Source organism: Cyprinus carpio, unplaced genomic scaffold, assembly GCF_018340385.1.
Source record: "Cyprinus carpio isolate SPL01 unplaced genomic scaffold, ASM1834038v1 S000006731, whole genome shotgun sequence".
NCBI classification, from domain to species: Eukaryota; Metazoa; Chordata; class Actinopteri; order Cypriniformes; family Cyprinidae; genus Cyprinus; species Cyprinus carpio.
The window spans coordinates 634063-641714 of NW_024879334.1; the positions used below are offsets into that span (position 1 = coordinate 634063).

At 33.7% G+C, this 7652-nt stretch overlaps 1 protein-coding gene across 1 annotated transcript in view; it reads left to right on the forward strand.

Annotated features, from left to right (window-relative positions):
• The first annotated feature begins 405 nt into the window (after nucleotides 1-405).
• Nucleotides 406-7652, forward strand: part of LOC122144591 (carbohydrate sulfotransferase 8-like) — a 39836-nt gene continuing 32589 nt past the window's right edge. Inside the window, exon 1 of the mRNA XM_042755622.1 lies at nucleotides 406-691. The gene's annotated coding sequence lies outside the window, so the exon portion shown is untranslated. The remainder of the gene's footprint in view (nucleotides 692-7652) is intronic.

Genomic DNA, 7652 nt, shown 5'->3' on the forward strand with positions numbered 1-7652 from the left:
ACTGTTAATGGTTTAACATCGCATTACATTAAATTTTACTGTAACATACTGTCAAATTAATGTATTTTGCATGTAAAATCTATTAATTACCATTTAAGTTATGGTTAAAAACAGTAAGTTGCCTTACCATAAACGGTGACTTTTTTTTAAAATGATTTAGCACCATATTAAATATAATTTTACTGTAAACTACAGTCAAATTCATGTTTTTTTGCACGTAAAAGCATCATATTATATGTAATTTTACTCTGAATATGGTACAATTTGTGGATTTTTACTGGCAAGTTTACATAATGGTGAAAATTTGTAAATGGATTAACATCCTATTATATGTAAATTTACTGTGGAATTATGTCAAATTAGTGGATTTTTTAGTGGATCACTTAGAAAATCCTAAATATGAGAGACTTGGCAAAACCTTTATATATTTTTATATAATGTTTAAATTATTCTCTATTTTCATTTTTAAGCAAGAATCTTTCCGTAGAGGAAGTTCAGGGTGAATGTAAATTTAGTCTGGGGTTTTTTCTCTTTGCGTATTTAATGTTGACCAAACAACACTGAAGCATTCTGTCTGTACTCTTCTCTTACAGTCATATTGTTTCTCTGGCCTCCCGTGGCCGTGTTCTGCTAAAACACTGGCCTGAATGTACTTGAGCTGAAATCCAAGCGCCTCTCATTGTTTATTAATGTAAGTGCTGCACAGCCCTTCTCAACTCAAAGCCACTTTATCATTTGAATGCTAAGTGCCAGCACACCTTCATAAGATGTTTTGTCAAAAGCATTTGAAATAATCAGCAGTGGTTTGCCAAGGCTGCTATTATTGCTCATAGTGAGGCCTGAACTCTAACACTTCTTAGCTACACAAGCTCAGTTTTGTGCATTGCTGCATTACAAAATGTCTCTGCCATTCATAATGCAATGCAAGCGTTCCATTCTCGTGGCAGACATTTGCATGAATTATTTTCATTTTCAGTCATATATATCATTGACTAATGCCATGACAGAGCAACAATCTGAAGAGAATCTGAACTATTCTGAGCTAAAGAGAAGTTGAAGTTAAACTGTTGATGAGTTCGTATGCTTCTGGTTTTAGGGTTAGTGAACAGTACTAACCCCAAAAACAAAGCAAATATATATACTGTGGGTATAAAAAAAGAATTACCCCCCTTTAAAATAATCACATTTTGTTGCTTTGCAACATGACATGTAGATGGACACATCTCAGGGCAACTAATAACATCCAAGTGAAAGATATAATAATAATAAAAAATAAAAATAAAAAAAATAAACAGAATCACTGAGTTGGAAAAAGGATCACCTTCCTCTTAAAAATGACTAGTAAACTCAATCAGGTGTAGCTAATCACCTTCTCAGTGGCACACAAAGCCATTTGACTTTCAGCTGTGATCAGCTATGCTCCTTTTGATCAGCTCAGCATGAAAATAGCTTTCCTGGAGCATTTCAGTCCTTGGTAGTCCAACTGAAGCAAACGATCAGCTATGGATGGCAAGGCACTTTCAAAAGATCTCCGGGATAAAGTTGTGGACAGGCACAAGTCAGGAGATGGAGACAAAAACATTTCAAAGGCTTCATCAGTGCCTAGAAGCCTAGTGAAACTGGTTATTAAGAAGAGGAAGGTATTTGGCACAACACAAGACGTGAAAGAGCCTGGAGGAATCTGGTCAAGAGACCCACAGCAACTCTGAAGCAGCTTCAGGAGTCTATGACAAAGAGTGGTCATTGTGTGCATGCAACAACAATATCACAAATTCTCCACAAATGTGGCTTGTATGGAAAAAAGCCTCTCCTCAAGAAAATCCACAAGCAGTCAGATTGAGCTTTGCCAAAACGCACCTTGAAGATTCTGAGGCAGATGAGACTAAAAAAAATATATTTGGCCTCAACACCAAATGATATGCCTGGTGGAAATCTAATCCAGCTCACCATCCAAATAACAGCGTTCCTGCAGTAAAGCATGGAGGAGGTGATGTGCTGTTTCTCTGCAGCAGGGACTGGAGCACTTGTCTCAATAGAAGGAGAAATGGACGGGGCAAAATACTGTCAAATTCTTGAGTAAAACCTGTTGTCAATGGGAAGAAGGTTTACCTTCCAACATAACAATGACCCAAAGCACACAGCAGAACTGAGCACACAGTGATTGAAGGAGAAAAGCTGAATGATCCTTGAATGGCCTCGTCAGAGCTCAGACTGAAACCCCACTGAAAATCTGTGACTGCAGTCCACAAACACTCACTATCAGACTGAACTGAACCTGAGCAGTTCTGCAGAGAAGAGTGAGCAAATACTGCAAAGTTAGTAGAGACATATCCCAACAGACTAAAGGCTGTAATAAAAGCAAAAGGTGGTTCAACAAAATACTGACACAAAAGGGGCTGATCCTTTTTCCAACTCAGTGATTCTGTTTTTTATTTGTTTTTTGTTTTTTAAAAAATGTCTGACATGTTGGTGTTTTATGCAGCTGGATAAAACAAAAACTGTGTCCGTCTTCATTTCAGGCTGCAAAGCCATCTGTGTGTGTTTTTTGTAAAGCCATAATTTTGTTACAATACAATACAATAATGTTTTAATTTGTTTGCTGTTTGCAGTGGTTACTATTTACTATTTTTCAGTGTGATTTTTGGTAAATTGTGTGGAAGCTTCTTTTCACAACATGATAAAAAATAAAGGTAATGGCTACTTTTTGTCTCATAATTTGGAATTGCAATTGCAAAACTTGCAATTCTGAGAAGAAAAATCCAAATTGTGAGACACAAACTTGCAACAAAAAAGTTGCAATTAACTTTTTACTTTTATTTATTTTTTATTTTTTGTGGAGGACAATTGCGAGGAAAAACATGATAGATAAAAAGTTCAACTTTTTCTTTATATTTATTTCATTGCAGAAACAGGCTTTGATATAGAATTGTATAAAGAATCAAGGTCATCTTTAACTGCTAAAACATCATATAATAATTAATTATATATAGTATATGGTAGAATACCATATTTATATAGTAGTAATATGGAAACAATGCACAATTGTTCAATTTAACAATTAAAAAAACAAAAACATACCAAAATGCATTTACAGTTATGGATATCCGTGTGATTTACATTGCATTCAAAGTATACATGTCGTCATATAATGTATACCCCCCCCCCCCGAGTGGTACCCCCCCCCCCCCCCCCCCCAAAAAAAAAAAAACCTTCCCTGGGACCTAATCCATTGACTTTGGTGTTTCTAGCAACATGTCCCTGTTTTTTCTTTTTTCTCATGCCTGATAATAACAAAGCTTGAGTTCACTTATATTTTTGATCTCTTAACACAGAAATGCACTTTTACAACCACCCTAGCATCATGCATTGAGTTTTGCATGCCCACATCAGCCTGTGGTGTCCTCTAACCCTATAAACGCACATCCATTCAGGGCATGGCATATCAGGAAGCCCATAAAATCTTAAGCACATCTTTTCATTACATGCAGCCGGTGTTTATGGGTAGTTAGTGGGCCGTGGGCGACATGCAGGGCAGAGCTGGCCTTTTCTGGTCTATGGTTTTCTGATGAGGTTAACGCTCTTCTAATTGGGCTAATATGAGGGTGAGGATGTCCAATCATGAATTAATGCCAACCCCCAACACCTCAAAGTAAAGACACAACTTCTTCTTGCATCCGTTCACGATGCAATCGCCAGCCATGCTGTGATGAATATACTCCATACATATGAGAAATAAACAGCAAATGCAGGACCCAAAATAAGCAAAACAGAATGATGATAATCCAGTCTTAGCTTCAGTACAAATTCCTATAAAGTTGTTTTTTAAATAAATAAATTATATACATATATATATATAAATCAATAAGTATCTTCAAAAATGATACTGGTAAACAATCAAATACTTTATTTTATATATACATAACCAGAAATGTTTTAAAAAAATACAATTTAAATGCACACGCATATCCATACCATGCTAACCAGAAAAAAAGAAGATGAAAACAGGCCTTGATTTCATATCATGATTAGACTTTGGTTTATTTTTGACATTTTGCATGAAAAAAAAAAACTGTGTTTGAGTTTCTCTTTTAAAACATGAAGTGAAGTGTTGTGATGGAGAAGATGAGATTTTTTTGGGGATGGTGCTTCTGTGAAAATGAAGTGACATCTGGGAAAAGAGAGGAACTTCCCGCTGTGTTTTCTGAAATCAGTCTGGTTGTGACTCCTCGCAGCACATGAAACAAATTGACCGTAACGAGAATATATTAATACACTAGTTTATGTGCTAGAAATTGTCAATTTACATAAAAAGAAAATGTGTTAGTGGGTTATATTTGCTTTTCAGTCTCGTTTACCCAAGTAGGCAGAGCATACTGTAGAAATGTACTTGTACTAATAGAAAGTCAGTTAATATATAGATTTTGTAGAAGGGCTGGACTACGAAGGACAAAAACCTTCTGGACTGGAGGCCTCTAGGTGTGTCCCAATCAGTTTGATTGTTCTGGATCCAGCTCTTCCTCCTGCACCAATCAGAGGCACGTCAGAGCCGATTGACAGCAGCTTTCAGATGAAGTTTTTAAAAGCCGCTGTGGTGCTTCACTGTGAGTTTGATCTCATAGATGATGAGTGATACTCTTTTGCAAGGGGGTTCGTTTATGTGTGTGCGTGCAATCCTTTCTTATAGCAAAAACTTCTGTTCTCTTTTAATTCTTTTTTCTAAGTGATCTCTCATGTTTCTCTAGTTTTTTCATCTTTCCATTTTATTACAATCTTCTTCCTGACCAAAGGTGAAGGTTGTATATTTTAATTGAACATTTATTGATGTTATTTATTGCATCATCTCTACATATGATGCTGTAGGAGAAATGCCATAACAATTGAAAATATACATGCATTGTCAGTTGCATTACACTTTTATTGCATGAAAAGCATGAAAAATGAAAAAAAAAAAATGCAGAAATGTAAATGTTCCTAAAGTAGCTATTATTTCAGTAAGATAATTAGTTAGGTTCATCAGTGTTTTTAGTGTAATGCTAAGAGATCTGATCAAACCCATAATCCTAAGTATGAACAGGTTCATTAGTTTAACTAAACTAAAAAATAAAACCATAAAAACTTTCACTACTTAAATTAAAAATGTGTTAACTGAAATAAAATAAAATACAGAAAATATAATCTCATCTTATTTCAGCAAGCTGCCAAAGCAACATTTATCACTTTCATTAAGTTAATCTTAAGTATTAATTAATAAAAAGAAATTTCAACAAAAACTAAAATAGACAAAACCAACAAAATAAAAAAAATGATTAAAATGCATAAAAATATTATGTTAAAAATAAATAAATAAAAACATTAAATAAAAAAAATCAATAAATAAATATTAAAATATTGTGGACATTTAAAAAAAATTAAAATGCTAAAAACACACAACAAAATTCTTAAAAATTTAACTAAAATTAAAGTGAACACAGAAAATATAAAAATAAAAGTGCAGATTGTATCTTTTTTATTTGAACATTTATTAATTTTATTTATTGCATCATCTCTAATATACACAATTGATGCATTAGGAGAAATGCTATACCCATAATATACACGCAATGTCAGTTGCATACACTTTTATTGAATCGAAGAATGCAAACTGAACTTATAATTAATGTAGTATAATATATCTGTCATTAAACCACTAAAACCATGGGGAACTTTCCAGTTTCACCTCACAACTGCTGACTGGCAGTTTTTTTATTTATTTTTTTATTTTGAGACACCCTAAAATAAAAGAGAAAGAGACACAGATCTGAACATAAATGCACGTCCTCTGGTGAAATATACAAATCTGATTCTTGAACTTGTGTTATTAAATGTCATACATCAGTGACAAAGGGAGTATCTGCTGTTTCCCAATGATTGCAAGAACTGAAATGTATAGCTTAAATAAAAAAGGTCTGCTAAATAAACTAGACATTACTTCAGATTAGATTAGGCTCATCAGTGTTTTTATTGTAATGCTTAGTGATTTGACCAACCTGTAAGTATGCGTATACCATAAGTATGAGCAGGGTTATTATAGTTAAACTAAAATTAATATTAAAACCATAATAAAGTTACTTGAGTTAAAATTAATGTTAACTGAAATAATATATATATCTATTTTATTTCAGCTACATTTTTTATTTAGTTTAACTTAAAGTACAAAAATAACTAAAACTAATAACTAAAAGGTAGGCCGTTGCTCACCACGGCAAGGGTCTTCGGCGCGCCCGGGCGGCCCCTCGACTTCGTTGACCGTGCCCCGCTCCACCCGGCCCCCCCAACATACAACACCACCAGTGACAAAGGGAGTATTTGATGTCCCAAGGATTGCAAGAGAACGGAAATGTATAGCCTTTAAATAAAAAAGGTCTGCTAATATAAAATAGACATTACTCAGATTGGAGATTAGGGACTCATCAGTGTTTTTATGTAATGCTAGTGATTTGACAACCTGTAGTAGGGCGTTATACATAAGTATGCGCAGGGTTATATAGTTAAACAAAATTAATTATTAAAACCATTAATTAAAGTTACTTGAGTTAAAATTAATGTTAACTGAAATCATTATAGTCTTTTTATTTCAGCTACATTTTTTATTTTAGTTAACTTAAAGTACAAAAATAACTAAAACTATAACTAAAAGGTAATGAAATATTAATGACATTAAAAATTAAATATAAAAATTATGAAAACAACAAAAGGAAAATACTCAAAACTTTAATAAATAAACATTTAATACATAAAAATAAAAGAATAATAAAATTTAATAATAATGAAAAATTAATATATAAATAGTAAGAAAAAAAATGTATACATAAGAGCTCTAAAAAATAAATAAATAAATAAACCCCCCAACTTTATGGACCATATTGACAATAAAACAATGCCAATAAACCCACCACACAAAAAAAGTACTAAAACTTTAACGAGAAATGAAAACATGAATACATAACTTAAAAAATAATAAATAAAATAATAGCAGTTGGGTTGCATTGTGAAAATAATGTTTTTTAAAAAACAAAATAAAGTGAAAAACTATATAGTAGTATACAGAAGTAACACTAGTATGAGCACCAGTAATTTGCCCTAACAAGCATCAGTAATTAGCTCAGAGCTGCCATGTTTAACCCTGCGGTGGGGTTGTACTTCAGATCTGTGGATGTTTGGTACACTGCGTCTCGTGGCATGATGAATACACTGACGCGTCTCTTTGCGGATGTGGCACACTTTTATTCCAGCGAGTCCTTGGCAGTTTTGCAGACACCAAAATGGGAAACTTGAACTGCGTGGCTTTTCTAACAGAGCACGGGTACTTTTTCAAGGATATTTCCTCTTGAAGATGTAAAAAGCCTGTCATTTAAAACGATGAAGCGCACATGATCAGTAAACAGGTGAATTCTTCAAAAACACATGCTATGATTCATCCCTGACACAAAGAGAGGAAAACAACTCGATGAGATGCTGAAAACATCAGCCGTTTGGGAAACACGTTACAAAAATACTCTGAGATGCATGAGTTTAATAATCACCGCATACTGGAAACAGAAACGAAATGGTTCAGGGCTAAAGTTAATACTTCTCACGATTCTCTGACAGCAGTAGTGATGATGCAAGCACTG